Source organism: Emydura macquarii, unplaced genomic scaffold (assembly GCF_026122565.2).
Source record: "Emydura macquarii macquarii isolate MOO-44397 ecotype Brisbane River unplaced genomic scaffold, CSIRO-AGI_Emac_v2 contig_2531, whole genome shotgun sequence".
Lineage (NCBI taxonomy): Eukaryota > Metazoa > Chordata > Testudines > Chelidae > Emydura > Emydura macquarii.
The window spans coordinates 437,426-462,787 of NW_027132668.1; the positions used below are offsets into that span (position 1 = coordinate 437,426).

The 25,362-nt window shown below is 43.3% G+C and overlaps 1 protein-coding gene and 1 long non-coding RNA gene across 3 annotated transcripts in view; one reads left to right on the forward strand and one right to left on the reverse strand.

The window, feature by feature from the left end:
- AFF3 (ALF transcription elongation factor 3) overlaps nucleotides 1-25,362 on the reverse strand; it is a 478,617-nt gene that overhangs the window by 220,980 nt on the left and 232,275 nt on the right. The gene's annotated exons all lie outside the window — the stretch shown is intronic.
- Nucleotides 4,015-8,690, forward strand: LOC137163384 (uncharacterized). 2 transcript variants are annotated; one of them, XR_010922703.1, is made up of 4 exons: nucleotides 4,025-4,096; nucleotides 5,746-5,824; nucleotides 6,387-6,497; nucleotides 8,368-8,690. It is a non-coding gene; the product is annotated as an uncharacterized lncRNA (long non-coding RNA). The 2 variants fall into 2 exon arrangements; XR_010922704.1 differs by lacking the exon at nucleotides 5,746-5,824 and having other exon boundaries at nucleotides 4,015-4,096.

Genomic DNA, 25,362 nt, shown 5'->3' on the forward strand with positions numbered 1-25,362 from the left:
GTGATCCATATATTAAAGGTATCACCACTCCAATCCTTTCTGATTTTGAATCCCAAGTGAGCAGAAATGCAGAGCTCCATGTATAAAAACAAATGGTGATAAACAGAGAAACTAAAGATTAATATTAATGCATATCTTCTAGTTACAAAACCAAAATCAGTTAATAAAAACCTGTTATCTTTCTTCAAAACCTAATGGATGAATGAATCAAAAGACATATGAGGAAGCAGCATAAGATCAATAACAAGGCTAAGTTAGCAAAATTAAGGAATAAGATGAAGATTTTTAACAAGAAAGCAGATACCTTTGCAATGAGGGCACTATGATATGTTGCCTAGCAACAAGATATAAAAATGATGTACAATGCTGGTAACTTCTTTCAGATATGAAAACAGCACCTTACCAAGACAGCTTCATAATCTATTCTTACAAACTAAAAATCCATAGAGATCATTAAAGCCTCCATCTTCTGTAATATACTCTGTTAAACAATCATGTGTTTTTGTTAAACACTGAATTTATTTAATGATTACCCAATGATGCAGCAGCAGCAACAGGAATTTTTCAGTGTTAAGCTCAGAGAGTCCATTCCAAGATAGAATCTCTCTTCTGAGAATAAATGTAACTAACCAGACCAGTGGAATGCCCACAGCAGGGGTGGAAAAAAATCAACAACAAAAAGATTTTTTTAATAGAGGAAGTTAAAAGTAACCACCATCTGTGACTAAAAGTAGTAAAATGCATGTTAATACATTTACACCTTTTACATTTCCTTCCACAGTTTGCAAGTTCATTCAGCATAGTTGCAAGAGTACCATGAGCTTTCCAGTGACTAAGAGGCAGGTGAGAAGAGTATCACAGAAAGCTATAAAGGAGGTGGGTGGGAGGTTGAGAAATAAGGACGACTGTGTGTAGTAATGTAAGGAAGTCACAAATGCTGCTTTGGAGAGCAGGTTCTGCTGTGGCTGAGAATCTCACTAACATGACAGGTGGAAGTAAATCAGATGAGAGATGGAAAAACTGTTAGGTGTTGGTACGGACATCTGTGGTAATGGAATGGGGCCAGAGCAGCTGTCAATTAGAACTTGGGTGGAGAGAGAAAGGCAACGGAAATTTTTGCCAGCCCAATTACAAAAGATGATCAGCAGCCAAAAAATAAGACCTGTAGCCAAGAGCTAGTGTAGGCTAGCGGCCAAGAAATCATACACCTAATTTCTAGGACAGTTCTGGCAGAAATAGTCAGACCTTAAGTAATCTTCTGAGGTACAATGTAGAGTGCCACAGAGAAAGTGTTGTCTGGAAGAACCGTCATCTGCTTGGGATGCCTGTCAAAAACCAAAATGCAGGGTGGGAATCCAAATGAGTCTCTCTCTCTCTCTGAGATAGTCAAACAACTTGAAATTTTTGACTAGTGGGAAGAATGACTCATGACAGGAAGGCATGGCAACCAAGCTAGAATGTAAGGCTCAGGAATTGAAGAATTGTAACACTGCTGCAGGCTTGGGAAATCCAGTTAGCCCATCTGGAATTAACTGGCTGCAGATTAATGTAGAGTATCAGTAGAGAACAGTCTAAAATGCAGCATTATGCATATAAGAAAGGGGTTTCTATAAGGAGGGATTATGTCTAGGTTAGGAATTTACACCACATTATAATTATTAATTCAGGTCTGGAGCAAGTGAGTGCAGTGTCCATTGCAGGCAATGGAAATTGCACCTGCTTAATCCAGGGCTGAATTTAGCTCTTGAATTCTAATCCTCATTCTGCTACTGGTTTGCTTTTGTTCTTTGAACAAATCACTTAACTATCTGTACCTCAGTTTGTTCATCTGTAAAACAGGTATAACTGTATTTCCCTATCTCACTGCAGCATTGTGAGGTTTTATTAATGATTATTTGTATGCTATTAAATTTTTGGATGAAAACACAAGGTATCATTATTACACAAATGCAAATTATACTTGTACTGAACTGTTAATGATTTGTAAGGGAAATACAGCCCTTTTGAGTGGAACTGAGAGCCCATTGAGTAGTGAATAATAAATTAAAACCTTATATGCACAACACTACTTGTCACTTACCATCCCATGCCAGAACTCTTACTGGGTATCATCTATTACAACCGATATTTGATGGGGACCACATCCTGCAAAAAAGTCTTTCCTGAACACCCTCTTTTGGCCTTCAAACAACCCCCAACCTTGCCAAGTTCATCATCAGAAACAAGCTTCCCACAGACCAATTCAAAGTGGCTCCAGACCCTTCCAGAACAACAGATGCAAAACCTGCAGACATATTTCCACTGCTACAATGATCAACACCCTCACAATATATCTTTCAAGGTCCCTGGGTCCTACACATGCCTATCACAACATGTGGTGTACCTCTTCCAGTGTATCAAATGCCCTAACAACTACTATGCAGGTAAAACAAGACAATCGCTATGCTCTCAAATGAACTCACACAGAAAAATGATAAAACACAAAAACACCACAGTAGCCATGGTGAACACTTTTCACAAAGTGATCACTCTATATCTGACTTCTCAGTCCTTGTCCTCAAAAGAAACCTGCACAACACTCTCAAAATATTGGGCCTGAGAATTTAAATTCATAACTCGGCTGGATGCTAAAAACCATGGACTTAACAGAGACACTGGTTTTATGACTCATTACAACAATTTCTAACACTCCTGACTGCCTGCTAACCCTTAATTGCCCACCTCATTTGTCTCCTACAGCATGTGAGAAACCCTTATGCTTAACTATCTGTTACATCTGTATTTAGCTCAGATACTCTGGTTACTCTCTCCAGACCTGAAGAAGAGCCTGTGCAGCTCGAAAGCTTGTCCCTTCTACCAACAGAAGTTGGTCCAATAAAAGAGATTAGCTCACCTATGTCTCTTTCATAGTTTGTTAGTGGCATATGATATATCAGGTGGGGCCAAACTTACTGACACCGCTCCCCGAAGCTCCACTTCCCAACACCACCCTGTCGCAGGGCAGAAACTCTGAGCTCCCCACGCCGATTGATAGGCAGAGAATGAGGGGATATAGGGGGTTCCATTAGCCGCACTTCAATGTGGCTCATGAGCCATGGTTTGGCCACTCCTGCTATATATGTTAGAAGACTATCGAATCTGGTGCTGGGTAGGTAGAATGAAGGTGGAATTTAAGGGGGGTAGTGGCCCTGAGCACAAAATCACAGCTATGGTAACATACCACTTCCATGATAAGCATTTGAAGGTGAAGCACTAACAGAAGTTAAAAAGTCAAGTACTAGTTGTGATTAGCAGAAGTCCATGTGACCAGCTGGATGAGATCAAATAAGATCAGGTGAAATTTTGTTTCAGCTAGGCAAAGGACAGTTTTTGAGCTCCAAAAGCTATTTTCATTGTGCAATATGTCAGGGTATTATTTTAGATAGTTATTTGGATTAATGGTAACTGAAAAGATGGAGACATTGGCATGATATAGAAAAATATATAAATATGTAAATGCATAAAGGGAAGTCAAGTGTGACTCCCTTTCCTAATTGCCTAACATAATTCCCACTAGATGCATAAATTACAGCTCCTATTAACAGCACTATGAATAATAATCAGTTTACTTTCTGGCTTGTATCTAAATATACTTTCTATATGATTTCATCTTTTATTCAGCTGTTTAAAAGGAGAACATCTAATTACAGTTCCTATTAGTCTACATTAATTTTTTTTGCCACAGAGCATGTGTGAGACTGATTTTCTAAAAACAGACAGAATTCTTTAGCATATGGAAAAATTGTGTTATTATTAATACATTCCCAAATGACTCTACATTTCAATTCCCTTAATTATTTAGTCATTGCTGATTATGTCTTTTCACAATTCATTATCCCATTTCCTGCAACGTGGGCATTTTATTCATTAAGTGTCAAAATGAAGGGCCTGACCTCCAGAAAGATAATCAGGAAATAAGTGGCAGATATAAAAGGTCTGGGTTTTCCTTAAGTGCTCACTTCTTTCAGAAGCTATGCCTGTTCTTAGTGAGTGACAACACAAACTAAATATTGTTGATAATTACAGAAATATTCAGAAGTATCAATCTGCTTGAACGGTAAGTGCATTTCTCTGTTTTTTTCAAATATGCACATTCTTACATCAGTTTATTGTTGCTATCGTAATGTGACAGTAATACAATGTGTTATGGAGAGACAGGTCCCTCCATAGGTAATGTTGAAGCAACCTTCCATTTATAAGCCTGATTTTGACCTCTTCCTTCCACTCTAATTCCCCCAAAATAAAAGAGAAGGTTACTCACCCTGTGCAGTAACTGAAGTTCTGCAAGATGGTTGTCCCTGCGGGTGTTCCACTTTAGGTGTCCATATACCCTGAGCCTGTAATTGGAGATTTGTGGTAGCAGTACCTGCTTGGGTTGCACATGCGCTGTCCCCATCTTGTGCCACCTCAGGCAGTTACATAGTGCTGTGAGCTCAATCGTCCCTCGGTTCCTTCTCTACTGCAGAGTATCAGTTGTAGAAAACTTCAAAGTAGAGAGGAGGTGGGAGGGTAGTGGAGCATCACAGGGACAACCATCTTGAAGAACCTCAGTTATTGCATAGGGTAAATAATCTCTTTTTCTTCTTCTTCGAGGAGTGTCCCTGTGAGTGCTCCACTTTAAGTAACTATAGAGCAGTGCCCCTCAGTGGAAGGAAGGGGCTTCTGAGTTCAGGTCATGGTGGTTGATAAAACTGTAAGTCCAAATAGAGCACCTGATGATGAATGTTGCCCTATAGCATAATGCTTTGTGAATGTATGGTGTGACAGGGCCAGACCGCACAGCTATGAAAGGGTACTGGAAGGCATGTATATTAGCCCCAGGCTCCATAAAGCCCTCTTCTCTGGGTAACCCAGCTGGGGCTAATTGAAGACAGTTGGGCCAATTAGGCCACCTGGAGCCTATCAAAGAAGCTGCCCCAGCAGTTAAAAGCCTCCATTTCAGGCAGGCCAAGTAAGCTGAAAGGGAGTTAACAGCCAGAGGAGAGGAGGCAGAGCAAAGCGAGCAACGCAGAGCAAAGAGGAGCGAAGTGAAGCAAAGCAGAGCAGAGCGGAGAGGAGCTGCCCTGCCCTGCCCTGCCCTGCCCTGCCCTGCCCTGCCCTGCCCTGCCCTGCCCTGCCGCCACTGTAGCTGCAGGGCTTGGGACTATCATCCACTGCCGCTACCATACTGAGACAGAGAGGCTCCAGCCGGGGAAGACACCACAACCCTTCACGCCGGTACGAGGGAGCAGTCTACAGGCCGGGGGGCCACGGACAGGTGACCCAGGGAAGGTAGTAGGTCTCCAGGACTAAGCGGGGCGAGACCACTCCTCGCAGGGTCCCTGGGTCAGGGACCCGGGGAAGAGGGCGGGACCGGGTCCCCCCCCTGCACTCCCCTCCCTGCCGCACCACTGGCATTGCCGCTGAAGCGCAGGATCCACAGGGCGGGACAGGCGCACCCTGCCACAATGGGCTGACACCAAGTTGCTGCTTTGCATATGTCCATAATGGGGACATCATTGAGGAAGGCTGTCAACACTGAAAGTGCTCTAGTAGAATGTGTGTGGGTCCCTGTTGGGGCTTATAACTGTTTTTGTTGATAAAATTGGATGCATCCTGATATCCATTTGGATAGTCTGTTTTGATATGACCTCACTTTAGATTGTTCTGTGATAAAGAGGAATAAATCTTGGTGATTTTCTCAAATGCTTTGCTCTTTCAATGTAGAAGGCTAGCACTTTTCCAACACCTAAGGTGTGAAATGCTGCCTCTCTTTTGTCTGCATGCTGTTTTGGAAAGAATGCAGGTAAGTGAATAGGTTGATTAAAATGGTATGGGGAGGCAACCTTGGGTAGGAACTTGGCATGTGATCTTAAGGTGACTTTGTCTTTAAAGAACGTTGTGTATGGGGTATGTGCCATCAGGGCTCCTAGTTCCCCCACGTATCCGACACATGTGATGGCAATGAGGAAGGCCACCTTCATTGATAGATGAAGTAGAGAACATTTTACTAGTGGTTCAGATGGAGTTCCTATAAGTCCCCACAAGACTAAATCGAGGTCTCATGTAGGAGCTGGAGCCCGTATTTCTGGGTAAGTATTATGGATGCCCTGGAGGAAGCCTTTGGTTGTTGGGTGGGCGAATATGGAAACCCCATCCACTCTATCAAGGAACGCTGTGATGGCTGCAAGGTGTACTCTGATCGAGCTTGAGGAGAGTCCCAGTTTTTAAGTTCTAATATGAAGTCCATATTAAGAAGATGTTTCTTCTGGCACCATTTATTGAACCCTTTCTATTTATGAGTATGTGTCTTCCATGTAGTTGGTCTATGGCTGTTTAGTAAAATGTATCTTACTTCCTCCAAACAGGTTATTTCGTTTTCCCTGAGCCATGGAGTTGCCAAGCCTTGAGATGAAGTTTTGCCAGGCTGGGATGGTGGACCTGTTCCGCATCTTGGGAGAGCAGATAGGGTATTAGAGGTAGGTTGCGAGGTGGGCACACCACCATTTTTAATAAGTACGGGAACCATGTTTGTCTGGGCCATGTAGGGGTTACTAGGATGACGTGGGGTTGTCTGTCCTGATCTTGTGTCTGACCCGGGATAGGAGGAGGGTCGGAGGAAAAGCATACATTAGAGGCACATCCCATTTGATGAGGAGAGCGTCGCCTAGAGAGTGGGGTCCCAGTCCCTCTCTGGAGCAAAATTGCAGGCACTTAGTGTTCTGTGATATTGCAAAGAGGTCTATGGTTGGGAAGCCCCCATTGTTTGAATACGTTGTGTAGAACTCCGGGGTCCATTTCCCACTTGTGATTCTGTGAGAAACTTCTGCTTAGTGCATCTGCTATGGTGTTTTGACATGCCAGAAGCAGGATGCTAAGAGGTCAATGTTGTGACTGATGCACCCATTCCAGAGCAGCATGACTTCTGTGCATAGGGAATGTGATCGTGCCCCAGCTTGCTGGTTTATATAAAACATGCAAGGTACATTGTCTGTGAGGATCTTTATAGCTTTGTCCTTGACTAGTGGTAAAAAGTGGCTGCATGCATTGCTGACTACTCTTAGCTCCAGTAAGTTTATATGCAGGTTGGATTCTTATGAGGACCATTGGCCTTGGACTGTCTGGTTGAGTAAATGTGCTCCCCAACCTATTAAGGAGGCATCAGTAGTGATTGTCAATGTGGGGGAATTTTATACAAATGGAATGAGAGTCCTGCACAAATATTGTCTGGTTGTGTCCATGATTTTAGTGAATTCTTTGTTTTGTTTGGCATTGTGAGGCATCTGTTTAGACTGTGTCTGTGTGGTATGTACACTGTTCGAAGCCAGGCCTGCAAACATCTCATGTGTAGACTGGCGTGTTTGATGACCTACGTTGTTACTGACATGTGTCCCAGCAGTTGTAAGCACATTCTGTCTGATGTCTGTGGGCTGTCCATCACTGTTGATATTAGGTTGACAAGTATCGTGAAGCGTTGATGAGATAGAGAGGCTGTAGCTTTTGGGCAGCTCAGGTAGGCCCTGATGAATTCCAGTTTCTGGATAGGTATGAATGTTGATTTTTTTTGTGCTTATTTGTAGCTCTGTTTGTGAAAAGGGTTATCGTGTCTGGGTGGCATCTATTGCTTCTGGTTGTGTTGGTGTTTTCTCAGGGTTAACCTTAGGAATCTTCTGTGTGATGGGTGTATTGTTATATGGAAATGTGTGTCTTGGAGATCAAGGACCAAGAGCCAGTTCCCCCTTTCTATTATAGTCATTAGAATATAGTTGCTAATGTCACCATTTTGAAGTGTTGGGTTTGACGAATTTGTTGAGTTTTCTTAAATCTAGGATTGGAATCCATCCATACGTCTTTTTCCGTGTTAGAAAATAATGTGAGTATGTGCTGTGTTGGTATTCGTTCTACTGCATCTAGATGTATGATATGGTTTGCATCCTGTTGCAATAGATGCTTGTGAGAGGGGTCCTTGAATAGTGATGGAGAGGAAGGGTAGGTGGGTGGGATGGAGATAAATGGAATATAATAACCAGTCTTGGTGATTTCTAAAACCCATCTGTCTGTTATGATGGTCTGCCAGACTTGGTGGAATGGTGATAAGCGATCTCCGAATGGTAGGGAGATGGTCTCTGTTTCCAACACTTGAATCTGTGGGTGTCTCATGCCCTCGACCACACTTCCAAAACTATTGTCTCGAGGTAGATTGTTAAGATGTAGAAGGCTAAGATGGCGTCTGTCGTCATCTTGTCTGTCTTTGTTTACATTGCTGGTCATACTGCCTCTGTGGTTGTGTATAAGGCGTCAACCAGAATCTTTGTGTATAACACGTGACCTGTTTCTTCTTATTTTCAGTTGTATAGATGCCAAGAGATTTTAATGTTGCCCTTGACTCCCTTCAAGGTATGAAGGGACTCATCTGTCTTGGCTGCAAATAGTTTTGGGCCATCAAAAGGGAGGTTCTTCACCATTGACTGCACTTCTCTAAGGAACCTGGAGAGATGGAGCCATGATGAATGACGCATGACTACCGCTGTCGCAATGGAGCGTGCTACAGTGTCTGCAGAGTTGAATGAGGCTTGTAGTGCTGTCCTGGCAATGCGATGTCCTTCCATAATATTGTCCTTGAATTGCTCCTTCTTCTCCTCAGGTAAACTGTCAATAAATTCTGACATTTTGGAAAACATGATGTGAGTGTGTTTTGATAGTAGGGCTCCATAGTTTGCGATCCTAAATTGTAAGGTCGCAGATGAATAGGCCTTGCAGCCAAAAAGGTGTAGCCTCTTCTAATCCTTGTCATATGGGGTGGCTCTGGAGTGGGATTACCTTCCCCTCTCATTTACTGCATCCACCACCAGGGAGTTTGGTGTGAGGCGTGAAAACAGGAATTCCATTCCCTTAGATGGTACATAATATTTTTATCGGATCTTTTACATGAAGGGGGCATTGTTGCTGGGGTCTGCCAGATGATTTTGGCAGGTTCCATGATAGCATCATTAATAGGCAGTGCATCTTAGATGAGGTAGATGTTTGGAGTATATCCAGCAGTTTATGCTGTGACTCAGCTATGTCTTCTAAGGAGATATCCAGAGACGCTGCTACTCTTTTGAAGAATTCCAGGAACTGCTTGAAGTTGTCCCCCATGGTGGCAGGTGTGGGCATTATTGTCTCATCTGGCGATGAGGATGATAGGTTGGCTGGTGGTAAGGCTTCTCGGTCCAAGGTTACTCAGTTTCCTTAGTCATGTCTTTCCAGAGTTCTGATAATCCTGGTATGGACTGTGATGGAGAGTATTGTGCTCTCGATCGTGGTGGACTAGGGAGCTTGTGATGTGCCGTGTATGGAGCCCATGAGTCCCAGTAGGGCAACTGTGGTGGGAAAAGGCTTGGGTGGTGGCGCTGATGGGTGTTCATACCACCTTTGTGCCTCTGAGCCTGAATGGTATCCTCTTTGGTGGGATGGCCCTCCTCTGAGTGAACCTGTGGGTGACGAGTAACAAGGTGAACATATCTCTCCTTCATCCTTCTCCTCATCACTGGATGGAGTGGTCAGTCAGCTCAGTACTGAGCAAGTTGGATTGATGTCGATATCGAGGAACAGGAATTCTGATGTGGATGAGACCATGAGGTCTTTGGGCCGTAAAAATTGCTGTGGTACCGTGAACAGCAGTACTGATGTCTGCGTTGTAATCTTTGGTACGGAGGGTCTTTTGCTATGCATTGTGGTTGCCGAACATGGTGCCATTGACTGCAGCAATGTTGAGCTGTTCGGTGCCGAGTACCACTTTGGCTCCGTGGGTACTGAGGCAGGGGGTTTTGCAGTGGCGTACTGTGGGTCTCTGGTGCCCAGGAACCAAGCCTACATTTGCACCCCCCCAGGTCACACATGCCCCTCCTCCCACGTAGGGCAGGAGGGGTCCTGGCGCCACCCCCCCCAACTGCCCCAGGAAGGGGGGTCTGTACCTATGGGAGGGAGTGAGGCCTGAGAGGGCTCAAATTCAGGCTTGGCTCCACCGCCCCCCCTCCCTGCACTTACCCCACCGCATGGTGCCCGCCTCTCCCACTCCACCCCACAGCCCGGCACCGGCTCAGATGGGGGCGGTCTCACCCCCTGGCCTGGGGGGGGATGTGCAGGGGGAGGTGGGGCACAGGAGGGCCCCCTTCGGTACGCTACTGTCTGTGGGCCCATTTCCCGCTCTCCCCTGCCCCCCTGCTGTGGGTGCGGTGGGTGCGGCTGGGAGCTCTGTGGGGAGGAGGGAGGCCGTGATGGGCTCTGGTCCCTGCGGCTCCCTCATTGTGCCCAGCGCGGGGGCATAGAGGCCTGGAGGACGCTTGCTGCTGCAGCGGGAGCCGTTGGCTGCCGGTGTAGTGCCAACAACTAGGACCTATCAGACTTTGAGATCTAGATCTGGAATGGTCTCAAAGTCTGATAGGGCCTAGTTATCGATACTACACTCATTGTGGCCGTAGGGCCCTGGCCACCTGCGATAGTGGGGGCGACTCTTCCTCTGAGGGCCTGGCCGGTATCCCCCACAGGCCAGTGCCCGGGGGCATGGCCCCCTCCCGTTCCCCCCCTTTGGTACGCCACTGGGGTTTTGTTTTTAATTTTGTGCCTTTCTCAGAGCTTGCCTGCTTAGGGTCTTTTGGTATCTGGGTACCTGCGGTACCGGATGGTCCCAGTGCATTGGAGTTAGATGTTCCTGGTGCCGTCAGTACCAATGGGGTCTCCGTGGTCGGGGTGCACTGTTTCTTCGTAAACTCCTGCAAAGGTGAAGTTGGAGCCTTTATTTTTCGGAATTTTCTTGGGTAAGTGCTCTTTAGTTTGAGCTTTTACAGTAGGACCTTTGTCAGAGGCTGTTGATGGCGATCATTGGCCGGGGTCGGGTACAGGGGGTTTCCTTGAGCACGCTCGAGGCAGGTTGTAGAGATTTCTCCATCATGAGTAATTTTAGTTGCAGATCTCTCGCTCTCCTGGCTCTGGATTTGAGCTTACGGCAATGCGAGTACTTTTGAGGAATATGTGTCTCGCCAAAGCAGCAGACAAACTATGCGTGTCCATCAGAGACTGTGATTGATAGGTCTGCACTATAGGGAAGCCAGGCATGCCAGAGAGGTTTTGCTCCATACTGGGGGGGAGGGAGGAGGACAATAAACTATTCCAAAGGGTAGGTTGAACTGAAACTTATTTTTCTAATAGTAAATTTTAAAGTAAGGTAAGTAGTAAAGGTAAATAAAAGTAACTAACTTCTAAATGTAGCTGCTAACTGTAAGCTATCTTATAGTAAGTTGAGATAATAGGCATTGCTAAGTCCTCCAGCTCAAGCCAAAGGCGGCAGAGAAGGAACTGAGGGACAGTTGGTCACACAGTGCTATGTAGCTAGGCAGCATGAGAGGGGGACAGCGCACGTGCGACCCACCAGGCACTGCTAGACAAAAACTGGACTGGGGGAGGTGGTGGTGGAGGGAACAGATTGGGACAAGTAGCCTGGAGGTACAGCGACTGGAGTTGGAGGTGAAGGAGACTGGGAAGACTGATATCACATGAGAATCCAGGGGCAGAGAAGGGGTTGACTGAGATTGGCTGGGCAAGGAGATTGAGGCAAGGAGCCTGCGATAAAAGACTAAGATTAGGAGCTGGAGTGAGAGACTGGGACATGGGCCTGGGCGTAGGGAAAACTGGAACACAAGACAGGGAACCCTGAGTGGGAGACTGGGAAATGGCTAGGGGATGACACTATGACTATGACAAGGGGAAGGGGCAGTGATGAGTGTGGGGAGAGACAAGGATGGAGGGAACTGGGACAGAAATGTCTGTTACCATAAAGAGATACTACCCTCCAAAACATGGAATGGAACACAAGATTCCAGAGTTTCAACATTCCGCCGCATTCAGCAAATATCTGTGAAAACCAATGGGAAATTAACTGCATGGGTCATCCACATCTAGTGGCTGGTGAATTTAGAGGATGACAACCTACTACTGCTATCAGTTACTCAGTTTGCTCAAGTGGCAGAGGACTGTACTCTGGATCTAAAGGTTTTAAACCTGCTGATTAGCGATGTGGGAGTCCACACCATGGAATTTCTGTTTATTTCAGTTTGCTTTTTAAAAAATCTATGAAATTACACATAAAAAACTACATTAAAGAAATGTAAGTGTTGCAAAATCAAGCACTGAAAAGAAAGGAAATGCCAGAATTAAGGTTGCCTGTGGAACCTCAGTACAGTCTCCTTGTGCATATGCATTACGATACAGTCTTTAATTACATGATCACATACTATTACTCCACATTTCTCATTCAGTGCACACATTTGACCTGCTATAGGGATGAATCAGAGTTGTGTAGTAAAGGAGACTGTTGTCTGTAGGGCCCCTGTTTTATCTGGAAGGTGTGTTGAGAATGAGGCAGGGGATTGCAGGCAGAGAAAGGAGGGTCTCTCAGTTAAGGCAATTAAATGCTGCCCTGTAGAACTGGATTCTATCCCAGCCTCTGCTAGAGAGTCCCTGTGTGATGCTGGGCAAGTCACTTAAACCAACCTATTCACATAAGGACACTAACTGTATGGTCCTCATTTTCTGGGTGCCTCACTTGAGATCCTGGCATCTAATTTGCAGAAGTGCTGAGAGCTCACAGCTGCAACTGAATTAATTGAGAGCTATGCTGTGAACATATATAATAGAGCTATATAATGGTAAATACTCTAAAAAATCAGGCTCATGATATCGACACTGAAAGTTAGTGTACACTTTTGACCGTCATAGTTGTGTGCCTCAGTTTCCCATCGGTAAAATGGTGATGATATCATTCCCATAAAAGAGCCCAGGAGGAAATTAATAAGTCTGTTATCAAAGCAGAGTTTGAATAGTGTGCAGTGAATAAGGCATAAGGCCACACTTTGAACAATAGGAGAAAACAACATTGAATAGCTGCTCATAAACTGAGCAGCATTCATTTTCTGCACTGGATGAGGCAAGAGTCTTGCGGAAAAAGTTGTAAGTGATCATCTAACTAAAGTCTGTATCATAATGCACAGGGCCAAGGGGGCGAAATTAAGGTTGCACAATTCTGGCATTTCTTAACTTTTGAATGTTTGACTTTGCAACTTAATAATGTTCCTTTAACATAGCCTTTTGTTTATGCATACACTGAGAGATGTGTGAGAGGAGAGGGTAGGATGGAGCCTCTATACCAGCGCTCAGAAGCTCCATGTGGAGGCAGAGGAATTCTAATTTTAGTCCCACAAGCCTCTAGTTCTCCTCAACACTGAAAAAATTACTTCTGTGTATATATTTCAGTGCTTAAAGTTTAAGTGTTTTAAGATGTGCCACCTGAGCTTTTGCTTTGGGCAGCCTGGACTTGGCATACAGCATGTGAAGAGCAGGGCACTGGCTTGGGGGTCCGGAGACAAGGAGTCAAAAGGTGTCTTTCCAAGCAGAGTCCCCAGATTCATTGCCCCTCTCCTGTCCAACCCACCCTCAACAGCACAGAGTACTAGAACTCCACCCTAAGCCCAAATTCAGCAGAAACTTGTGTGATTAAATGGTAGATTATTACATTTTGAGAGTCTTTAGAGAGTGACGTTTCAATGGGAAGGCATCTCTAGGTGAAAGCTCCCATTTGAGGCCTACTAAATGCTATTGAACCCTGTGAAAGCTTAGCCAGTCTCCCTCACTTATATTTTAAGCTGAGGTGCAGAAAGAGGGTAGGGGGGGAAGTGAGGAATAGGTGATGTTATAGTTGTGCATCCCAAAACTTTCTCTTCGATTGCAGATACTGTAACAGTTAAAATCAGTGATGACATACCTGAGTATTAACAATACACACACCTATGCCATACCTCTCATTATCAAAGCACTTTGCAAAGTATCAGTAACTAATCATTTTAAATTTGATTACTTAAACTGAATATCCACTAATAATGCATTACAAATATTGTGAAGCTCTGTTCAATTTTTGTTGTATGTATAACATATATACTGTGTGTTATGTGTGAGGCTTTTATCAGCAAAAATTCATTTGAAAAGGGTCTAATAGCCGTTACATTAATATGCAGTAACTTCCTTAAATAGCCTTCATATCTAGACAAATATTTTGCCTAATGCCATTTCTTCTGCCGGTTGCATGTGATTTGCTTTTGATCTGGCACACACTTTGTTATATATTATTCAGCAGCCAATCATCTTGCCCCTGGAGTTAGCACTGTGCCCCCTGCTTATTTTCTAACAAATTTCCTTTTTTTTTCTTTTGTACCAAAGTGATTAATCATTTCAGCTAACGGTGCACTGTTGATCTGAATCAGTGACTTCAGCCCATCTTAATCTCATGTTCAGCAGCTTTTAGTATTCTAGGAATTTACTTACAAGCTTTTATTTATATCACAGTAGGCTCCCAATTTTATACAACAACAAAACCTCCAAAGAGCTCCTTATTTCTACTTTTAATGTTTTTGATGGACTTTTATAAGAAATAATCCCATGAAATATACACTAAAAAAGGCAGAATGATAAATGTTTATTTTTCAGAGCACTCTAGGTTTTTATCCAGTTTTCTGGAGAGAACCTGTTGCCTTCCAATTTTTCTTTGCAGGCAGATCTTCTCTGGTCTGAGTTATTTTGTATCCTCTGGTCATCTGCCACAGTGTTGTCAGATGATACCTTATTAAAGTACGTTCCTCTGGGACTCGCAGGGGTGTCAAACTCATTTGCTATGGCGGGCCAGATTTGAATTAAATGTACTTCAAGTGGGCCATACATACCATAAATCGAAATACTAGGCACTTTTGGAGTGCTGTGTTTCGTGCACACAGCGCTCCACGCGCTGCCGCCAGAGTACACAGATCTCGTGGCAGCGCGTAACGGCGCGAGATCTCATGGCGTCATACTCCCTGGCGGCAGCGCGCAATGCTGCGACATCCCATGGCGTCGTACTCCCTGGCGGCAGCACGCGACATTGCGACATCCTGCGGCATCGTACTCCCTGGCGGCAGCGCGCAATGCTGCGACATCCCATGGCGTCGTACTCCCTGGCGGCAGCACGCGACATTGCGACATCCTGCGGCATCGTACTCCCTGGCGGCAGCGCACAATGCCACAAAATCTCGCAGCGTTGTACTCCCTGGCGGCAGTATGTGCTGCCGTGAGATCTCGCAGCAGCGCGCGCAGCCGCCAGGGGCCGAACCAAAAAGCTGGTGGGCCGTATCCGGCCCGCGGGCCGGATGTTTGACACCCCTGCTTTAGAGTCCTTATTTGCAGCTTGGATGACAGAGAAGAAGCTTTGATTTTTCTTTTAATATTACAAATATTTTCAGCTAGCTTTAAGATCCACTTTCAAACAGCCAACCTCTTTTCTGGGTTATAACAGCAGTTCAGAAGCATACTGGAGTGTTAAGAGACTCTTATTAAGCAAAGTGCCTAACCATTATTGTTTTTTTACTGTGGTGCAGTTTTATGCAGTATTAAGGGAAATGATCTGAGGGAAGAACTAAAACACCAAATGGATTTAGTTATCAAAAACGATGATATCTTAGCCACCTCCAGGCAGAGTATGCATGGATATTTTCAAGGAAAATGTATACACAATATAATAGAGTTCATGAAATGGTCAACATCAAGCACCCTAGGCCCAGGATGTAGGTTTTGTTAAATAAATATGGAGTGGGGACAATGTGAGGGTGGCTAATATGAAATGAACAGAAATAATTTTATGGGATCAGATTGCACCATGGTCCTTTTGCAGGTGTGCTGTGAGAGGGGCAGGCAGTAAAGAGCTGTCCCCCGCTCCTTGCATGGCCTATATATGGCTCAGGAGAACTGCAGTCTCTGCATTCAGAGGAGCACTGTTACTGATCTCCTGAGTGTGCACAGAGCCCCAAAAGGGGTGAAGAGGGATGGGTAGTGGTGATGGCTCTGCCCTACCTCACATGCTGGCGATCAGAGCTGGCCAGCCACGGAGTGGGGAGTAAAGCTACACCCTATGAAGATGACAAGGTGCATCTTTTCCTGAGTACGGAGGGGTCTGTTTTGTGGTATGAACGTGCATCACTTGAAAAAGGGGAACAGTTTATGCAAATATAGTAATTAAGCCTATAAACCAGTGTGCTCTGGCTTGCAGAACTCAGGGATCCTTCTCAGAACCCTACCTGAGTAACTCGTTCCACTACATTTCATGTTCAGATATGGTTGTAATGTTTATGCAGTACAAGCAACATCAGAAACTTCACTCATATTGTCATTGAGCAACTGACCTGGGAACAAAAATGGCCTGTGATTAGTTGCAGATTGGCAGATACTGCAAACGTCAAGCTTACCTCGAAAGAGTTGTGGGATACTCTAGGACAAAAAAGACCTCCAAATGTGTATTAGCACTTGGCAGGTCATGCTTTCTTTCTGTCTGCACATTGCTTTTCTGTTTATTTGCCCATGACAGATTTAGACAACTTCATTAGCACTTGTGCAACGGTCACCATATTGGCCAACTCCCTAGGGATAGAACTGGGACCTCCAGAACTAAAAGCATGAGTCTCGACAGCTTGAGTTAAAGAGTTAGACTTTCCTGTGTGGACTGGCCACAGATGAACATGCGGGCTGACCAAAGGGTTACACTTGTTTACAGTAGGTGCCATTAAAATAGTCAGTAATTACCAATTGTTGCTACACTGGCATCTGAGTTACCTCACGCTTACGGAAGAGTCTGGATGAACTTGATAGCAAATAAAAACCTTTCACTAGTTTATTTTTAACTGTTAATTTCTATAATTCTGTAATAATGTCCCTGGCTACAGAATTCTATAGGATGATTCTAAAACTCAATTTCAATATCCCACTCTCACCCCACCCATCCTTCTCCTGCCTACCTAATTTCTCTCTCTTCTGGCTTTCACCACAAAATACAAGCATGCTCCAGCAACCTGTCCTCAAGAAAAATTCACCCTTCAGCCCACCTGCTTCTCCAGCTACTACCAGATCTTACTTTCCCCTTCATGTGTAAATTAATATGCAGTGTACAACCATTGCCTTGAGTTCATCTCCTCCAGCTCCATCCTCAGTCCCCTCCACTCAGGCTTTTGCTCTTCCCAAGGACTCCAACAACTTTTTCAGGGCCAAGTTTCCAGACCTCTAAACAATCCTCATTCGAGTTGGCCTCTTTGGTGCTTTAGCTACTGTGGCTCATACCCTCTTCAAAACCTTGTCCTCCTATGACTCTTTCAGTGATATTTTCTCCTAGTTCTTTTTTATCCCCACTGATCAGTCCTTCAGACTCTCTCTTACCAGGGTTCTCCTCATCCTCCCCATAGCATTTTTCCTAGAAAGGGTCCCATGGAACTCCATCTTTGAACTGCTCCTCTTCTATCTCATCCATGCATACTGCTTCAGCTACAATCTGTACATCGATGGCTCACAAATCTGCCTGACGACTTGTGGCAAAGTTACCACTGCACCACATCCCCAGATGGTGACATTGTAACAACTATGCCTAAGTTTCCCCCATGCCATCTTTCACCTATTTCAACTGGTGGCAGGACCTGGCCCTCCAACCATGCCGGCTAACAGAATCCAACCCTTCTCATGGCCTTAAAGCTCTTAACTTAAAGTCCAACAGAAAACTGCAAAACAACTGAATCTTTAGCCCAGCTGGACTCAGATGGTAGCCTTCTTCTTTGCAGGCTAGCCCAAGTTTAAAACCATCCTAAGACCAGCCCCTGTTCTTTGAGTTTCACTCCCACCACCCAAAGCCTATCACATTCTTCCTTCACTCGGCGTTTCAGATAGGCTGCAGTCCCTGATATCTCCAGTCAGGCTTCCAACTCAGGGCCCTGCCTCCCAGACTTCTCTCAGCCTTCAGTCCAAGAGAGACAGCTTCCAGCTACCTCCCACCTGGGTCTCCTTCTGGGTCCTTCTTCCAACTACCCTTTGCTCCGTCCTTTATGAAAGCCCAGCCCCTACCTAACTTGGTTTGATCACCAATGAGACTTAACCAATGAGACTTAATGACTTAACACCCCTCCAGGTGCAGTCTGGTAGGTTAACTGGCCTCTCAGGCCACTTTAACCATATCATCACTTGTATGGGGGAATACAACCCGTCACATCATTCCTCATCTCTCTCCTCCCTCTGCCTGTTTTCTAGCAGCTATTATCAGTATGGACTGTTGCCTGTCTTTACCTACTCTCTCTCACACACATTCATGATAGGAATAGCTAGGAGTTAGACATCATCTCATGCTGCTTTTATTAGTGCCTGCTTTCCGAGTCTGCATGCTTTCTCATTACCCACTCCCCCATAACAAATCAGAAATCATTTTTTCCTTGATAATGTCTCTTTAACAACCCCCAGCACAGACAGAAACACACCCATTCATTACTTAACATTTCATTACTTAACATTCACAGCGTACAAAACAGACATTCTTACAAACTTTCCTGCTTTTAATAATTTGCTGTAAATCTATATAATTTAACATATTGCAAATTAGCACAGAAACAAGGACCCTTTTCTGTGATTTTTCAATGTTATAAATATAATAGAAATCAGTCAGACTTGTGTGAAGCTAGTTAGGTAAATGTGTAATAAATGTTACAAGAACAGCTTTAGGCATTGCATATTAATAATTGTGGTAGGATTGACTTGCAGTGCCTTAGTTCTATGATCAGCAACAAGATAATTAGTAAAATTATCCTGCAAATTCATTATCTTGATTCCTTCAATTTGTGCCTTTTATTCATTATATATCAAAATGAGGAGTTCTGCCTCCAGAAAGATAATCATAATGTAAGTGGCAGATACAAAAGGTCTGAACTTTCTTTAAATATGCTCCAGTAGCTGTGCCCTTAAATAGTCTGAGTGATATTAACGAATTTACAATCATAAGTCCAAACTAAAGGAACCCCACAGCTCTGCAAAAACAAAAACAACAAAAACCACCTGCACGCTCCCTAGACCTTCTTCTTAATTTCATTGCAGGATATATTATTTGAATATTATAATAATTCTGGAACATGAGTCATTATATAGACCAACAGCTTTCAGTTCCATTATATTTTAACTCTGGTTATACAGCAAGTTTATAGACAAGAAAACTGAACATGTCAATATTAGTCCTGTGTATGTATATATATATATATATATATATATATATATATATATATATATATATATATATCACCCAGAATGTGATTAAATAAAATATTTCACCCTGTGGATTGCTAGGAAGGGATCCATAGACCATTGATCACAGACAGATCAGATTGTGGACCATTACCTAGCCTTTTCCCGTCCGCAGAGTTTTGCTGAGAACTTATCTTTAGTAATACTAAAATAAGTCAGGTAGGGGGTGGATGATTCATTTAATTCTTTTGTGGCACTTTGTGCATAATACGGAAATAATACATAACATGGTATGACTAGCCATGTGTCAGTCTGTATTCAGAAAAGGGCAGGCACTGTAACAGTAGAAGTGCACGGAAGAGCTGTGTATGTATAAGGATGGAATAGCTATAGACTATGAAGATATACTAGCAGCACTAGCTGCATCGCTCACTATCACTTCAACTGACTTACATTGCTCACCCAACCCTAACTTTGCCCCATATAATTTGACCTTTGCATATATTTTTGCTAATTTTAAAAGGGCAAAAATAAGGTTGGGTTTGCAGTTAAGTTGTGGAATTTCTATAAAGGAATTTTGGCAGGAGTTAGTTGGGTTTTATTATAAGACATTTGCAACCATAACACTTTTTAAATGAAGTTTTTGTTTAGGAATTCCACTGTCATATTTTATTTAAGTTTTTCCAAAATTTAAATAGAGTTGGCTTATAAAGTATGATTTTTACCAAACTTCCCAGAATAACTCATGCTTAGGATGAGATGTGCCATGCAAAATTTTAGTAATAGTGGATTTTTGGGGGGAGAAGTTGGGAGACAATCATGGTAAGCAGACATACTAATAAAAGGTTCAAACTTAATAAGGTATCTACTACCCTTGGCCTGTAATTCTGGATGTTTTATGAATTGTTGTACCTTGAAATGATCACTGATCTCTCAGGTCAGTCCAAAATACAGGCCACCACAGGCAACTGATAGACAGATCAACATGCTTTCAGCATCCTAAGCGTCCTGGACCAGCTGTGTGTAAAGAGGTTGTGTAGCATCTTCCAACACTGCAACTGATATAGCTCTGTGCAGTGCTATCAGACTTCCCAGCCAGTTTCTGCTCAGTGAAGCAGAAAGCTAGGCCATTCTCTGGCTGAATTCACAACCCAATATAGATTTGAACAACCTTGCATCTACTCTAATCTATACCAACTTGCAGCAGCGCCCAAAGGACAATGTGCTAGCTGGGAATAACCAAAGTGCAGTGTATACTGGCTGGGCTCTACCCTGACAGTATGCTTCCTTCCCATCTTTCATGATAGGGCTGGGATAGGCAGTGGCACAGAAACCAGATACTCTGTCTTCTGCAACTCCTGTGAACTCTCCTACCAGCTGGCCAGTTCTGGCTGTTTTCTAGGTTCTTTGCACTGCCAGCATGGCATAAAGGGGCTAAAACACAAAAGAGAATTTCAGTTTTAGAAAAATTACAGCTCACTGAAATTAAAAAAGAAAGAAAAGGAAACAAGAAGCTATCTGTGAAAAACCCAAATGAAGTTCCAGAAAGCTTGATTATCATATCTGAAGCACACAAGCATCTTTTATGGAAGGGTATGATTCGGATCATATAATTAGGTGCTTAAGATATGCTGCCCAGGGGAAGCCTACAATGCCTATAAAAACAAAATAGAGTTCCTGCCCAATTTCTCATGAAAAATTTCTCTGCAGAGCCTAGTCTTTTTTTTTTTTCATATTATAGGGCTACCAGAGTTTTCAGCTTCCAGACTTGGTGCATGAGAGAAAAAGAGAAACAGAGAACTAGCAGCAGTAGCTTTATTTATCAGTCTATTCTGCTATTTATACATATATATCTGGCTCCGATTGACTATAATGAAAGTTATACTGACATACCAAAGAGAGACTAGACAGACCTCTTAGGATTCAATCTTACTAACACAGGCCTGGTCTACACTGCTGGCAAAATTCGCAGCAGTCGACAGGAGTTATGCAAGCTACTCTGCGTAGCTTGCATAACTCCCGTCGACTTCGTAACTTCCATCTAGAACGCTGTCTCCACTGCGCTGCGCCAACGGGAAATGCGTATCCATTGACGCAGAGCTACACTTTTGGGGAGGTGGTTTTATTAGATCGACTTCCAGATTGATCGAGTGTGTCTTCACTGCCGCTCAATCGAATTGGATAAATCGATCTGACGGCGGCGAATGTACTGAGGTCAGTGTAGACATAGCCACAGTGTTTAAGAAATATTACCCTCTTTTTGTCCATTCTAAACTATTTCACTTCTTCATTAATACTGAATAAGTTTGTAAAGGTAGGCACTCCTATTAAAAAGCAAATTTCACTGGCACAAAAAAGCCATACGAGTAAATGAAAAAACTATCTGTTTAACTTAATACGTATAATTTTCTTTTCTGGGACTCAGTTCAACATCCATTCCTGAAGTCAATGAAAGTTGGATCGGGGACTATAGTTTTTTAATCTGACGCTTTTTTAATCTGACACTCTGGTCTATGCTGAATTCTTGGGGACATAATGAACCATCATCACATTTGCATTCATACAATGCTATGAAAATTAATAATGTCTTGAATTTGCTTGATATTTGTTCAGTAGCTCTGAATAAATAATTCAATAATAGTCATGAATAAGATCTGTGGAAAACCCACACAGCAGGTTTGAAACTTTTTCCTCTATGAAGCCCCTTTTCTCTCCCACCAAGTTATTGTAGCTACTCTGGATAGTGTTTTTTCCCCTCAAGGGTAAAGTGCTGGCCTTACAATTTTTGTACATAATATTACAACGCTTTTAGTTGAAGTGGGCATGTCAGCCCTTTTCTTTCGGGATTGCTTCATCTGTAGTCAATATTCATGTAAATAATATATCTTTTAAAAAATAAACTCAGTTTGGTGACAAAAACACATCCCCAAAACTATCAAATATTATTATTATTATTTGTACTATGGTAATGTTTAGCGATTCAGTCAGGATCCCATTGTTCTAGGCAGTGTAAACACACATAGGGGAAGTTGGTGGCTGCTCTGAGTAACTTACATTCTAACGACTGTAGATTACACAACTTTAATTCATAAAATGGTGATACAAGACAAAAGAGTCAGTAAAAGTGACACAATGCTGCAAATATAGTATGTGGCAACTAACTCTAATGAGATAGGACCAATCCTGTGGCTTTATTTTTAGTCCACATCTGATCAGTATTTTACTCAGTTCTTCGAAACAAGTTTAAGTTAAAGCCCCAGCTTGTCCCCAGCTCCTGGTGACAAATGACTCCATGGGAATCTCTGCTTTCATTTAAAAATGAGAAAAGCTCAAAATGTGTCCCAAGTACATCCTAATGGCTCAAAAATGAGAAGGAAAAAAATCTTATGATTATCAAGCCAATCTCAAGATCCTTTGTAGTCTGATTCATGATTTTTTAATGTTTAGGGTCGGAAGTATTTAAAATACTCAACTCTTAAAAGAATAGTTTACTCACCAGTACCTAATATATTATAGAATGTAGCCTGGCAAGTGAGGTAGGACAAGTAGAGTAATCTTTAGAGTAACTCAATTCTCTTTTAACAGGACACTCTCCTCTCCCCCAGAGTTTCCTTTAAAATATTTCTGCTGAATGAAGTTACATTCTAACTTGTTTCTCTCAAGTTTGAGTAACAAGAGAATTTTCTTCTCACTTGCTGTGATTTTCATGTGCAGAAAACTACACCTGTAGTCAGGCCTGCATGTGACAGAACAGTGATGAGAGTTCCTATTGGACATCTTCATTCTTAGAAAGATCTATCACATGGACGTTTTCCATGTCTCAGATTCCTGCCACTCCCGAAAATATTGGGGGGTCTGATGAGATTGGTGAGGCAAGACCTGAAAGTTTTCAGTGTCAGCTGAGACTAAACTTACAATAATTTTTTATACTGGAACATCAATCTATTGCATTAAGAGTAGGTTTTCAAAGACATATCCTATTCAAGGGATGGAAGCTTATCTGTCATCCTGCATTGGCACAAACTAGGACAAACATGATGAAGAAAACAGGAATGTCAAGCATTACTGAACAATATAGTAAAGAATAACGTTTAGGTACCTTGCTGTGTTAACCAAGCCCCTAGAGTTTCCAGTTGAAACAATGGAGAAACTGAACTAGTTTTCAAAAAGAATTTACAAATAAATGTATGAAAAATAAATATACTTTATAGGAGGCAGTTCATTGTCACCAGACAGTTCATCAGATGATCCTGTCATCTCAAGTTAAATCTTATGTACACTTCTCTTGTGGTCTTAGTTAGTTATGGATGAAACTTACTGGTAGAGGTAGAAAGTGGACTCCATTTCCTAAAGCTGACAGCTAAAGGAATAAAACCACTAGCTCAAGACAGTGGAGAATTAGCTCTACAAAACCCAGACTTTATCATTCTTTCATTAGGAACAAGATCCTTAGCATGTGTAAATCTGCACAGTTCTATTGGCTTCAATGGACTAATGTTGCTATACACGAGATGAGGATCTGGCGCTATGCCATTAATAACCAAGAATCACTTTTCTCTCTTGAAGAAAGGAGCTGATTTGTGCAACTTACCTAGGTTTGTAATATATTCTAAAGGCAGGGAGAAAGTAGTAAATATTTTATTTTAATTTTGTACTAATTCTCATTTTGGGTTCTCCCTCATTTTATCAATCATGACTAGGACATGCACAATTACCCCAAGGTAGCAATTTAAATAATTAGCTCTATCAAGCAGGCATTAGAGGGAGTTCACCAGCTCTTTCTTGATGGCTTGCTTCTTCCTTATGCAAGTTCCTCACATCCTAACCATTTGTGTTCCATAAAGATCTCTGATCTCCACCTGATATCTGAGAGACAATGACACCATGCAAGTAGTTTCAGGAGGTTGGGACCGAATGATAAAAGCTTCATTGCAGAATGGTTGTTGAATGTGCGTTTGGGCGTTTAAATGCCAGATGGAGGAGTCTCCTCACTAGGCTGGACATGAGTGAAAAGAACCTCCTGTCAGTGATATCTGCCTGCTGTGTTCTTCATAATGTGTGTGAAGCGAAGGGAGAGAGGTTCCCCCAGGGTTGGGCTGTGGAGGCTGTGGCCGCCAATTATGAGCAGCCAGATGCCAGCAATACACTGAGAACTAACTGCAGAGCGCTTTGTATTAGGGAGGCATTGAAAACCAGGTTCTGCAATGAGATGCAGGACTGATTTCTGTTCCTGTATGTTATTTGCCTTTGCTCAACATCCCCCCCACCATCGATATCATTGATACCTCCAAATCCCTCCCAAACAAGATATGATTTAATAAAGAAATATGTGTTGAAATGATGCAAACTTTTATTTATGAACATTCAAGTCATGGGGGGAGGAGGGGAGTGTTCATTCACAGTCTCAAAGGGTAGTGTGGTTGCTTACAGGCCAGCTGTCAGCAGGGCCGCTGCTGCTTTCTGCTCACCTCCACCGGGGTGGAGTGCATCACATACTGCAGCCTGGCCATTCTCCTCCGAGATCTCTTGGGGCTGAGGGAGGGGCAGGGCAGCAAAGCAATAGGTGGAGGAGCATTATGGAGGGGCTGCAGTGGGACTCTGTCCGGTCTCCACTCCTCCTGAATCTCCACAAGCCGCCGGAGCATGTCTGCCTGGTCGCACATGATTCGCAGCATCTCCTGAGTGGTACTGCGATCATGCTTCTGCATTGCTCTGCGACTCTCCCTGTCTGTGTCCATGTTCTGAGACAAGGTCAGCAGCCATGCTCTGAGGTCTGTCTCTGCGACCGCAAAGGCGTTCATGAGCTCACCAAACATGTTGTCTCTTGATTTTTTTCCCTCTTTCTAATTTGCAATAGTCTTTCCACAGCATTTCTAGAGGGTTGGGCCAAGGCCGAGGTGTCTACACAATGAAAAGAAATGCACAAGGTTGCCATTGTTAGCAGAGGGAAGAAAATGGAACAACTGCAACAATGTATAAAATACTCCCCTTGCAGTGCACAAGGCAGACCCAGACCCTCATTCCATTCCTAACATCCCAGAAGGGTCGGCTCGCTGTGCCCTTACAGAGATTGTAAGCCAGGGGCACTTTACTGTGTTATAGAGAGGATTAACGATCTTTAAAAAGCTCATTTCAAATGCCCTGTATTAGAGGGGTGCCTGGGCAACATGGTTTAATTTGGATGACCGCTTTGTCCTGAGGCAGCCACAGGGGATCTGAGGACAGTGCGGGGGAGTTAATAATCTC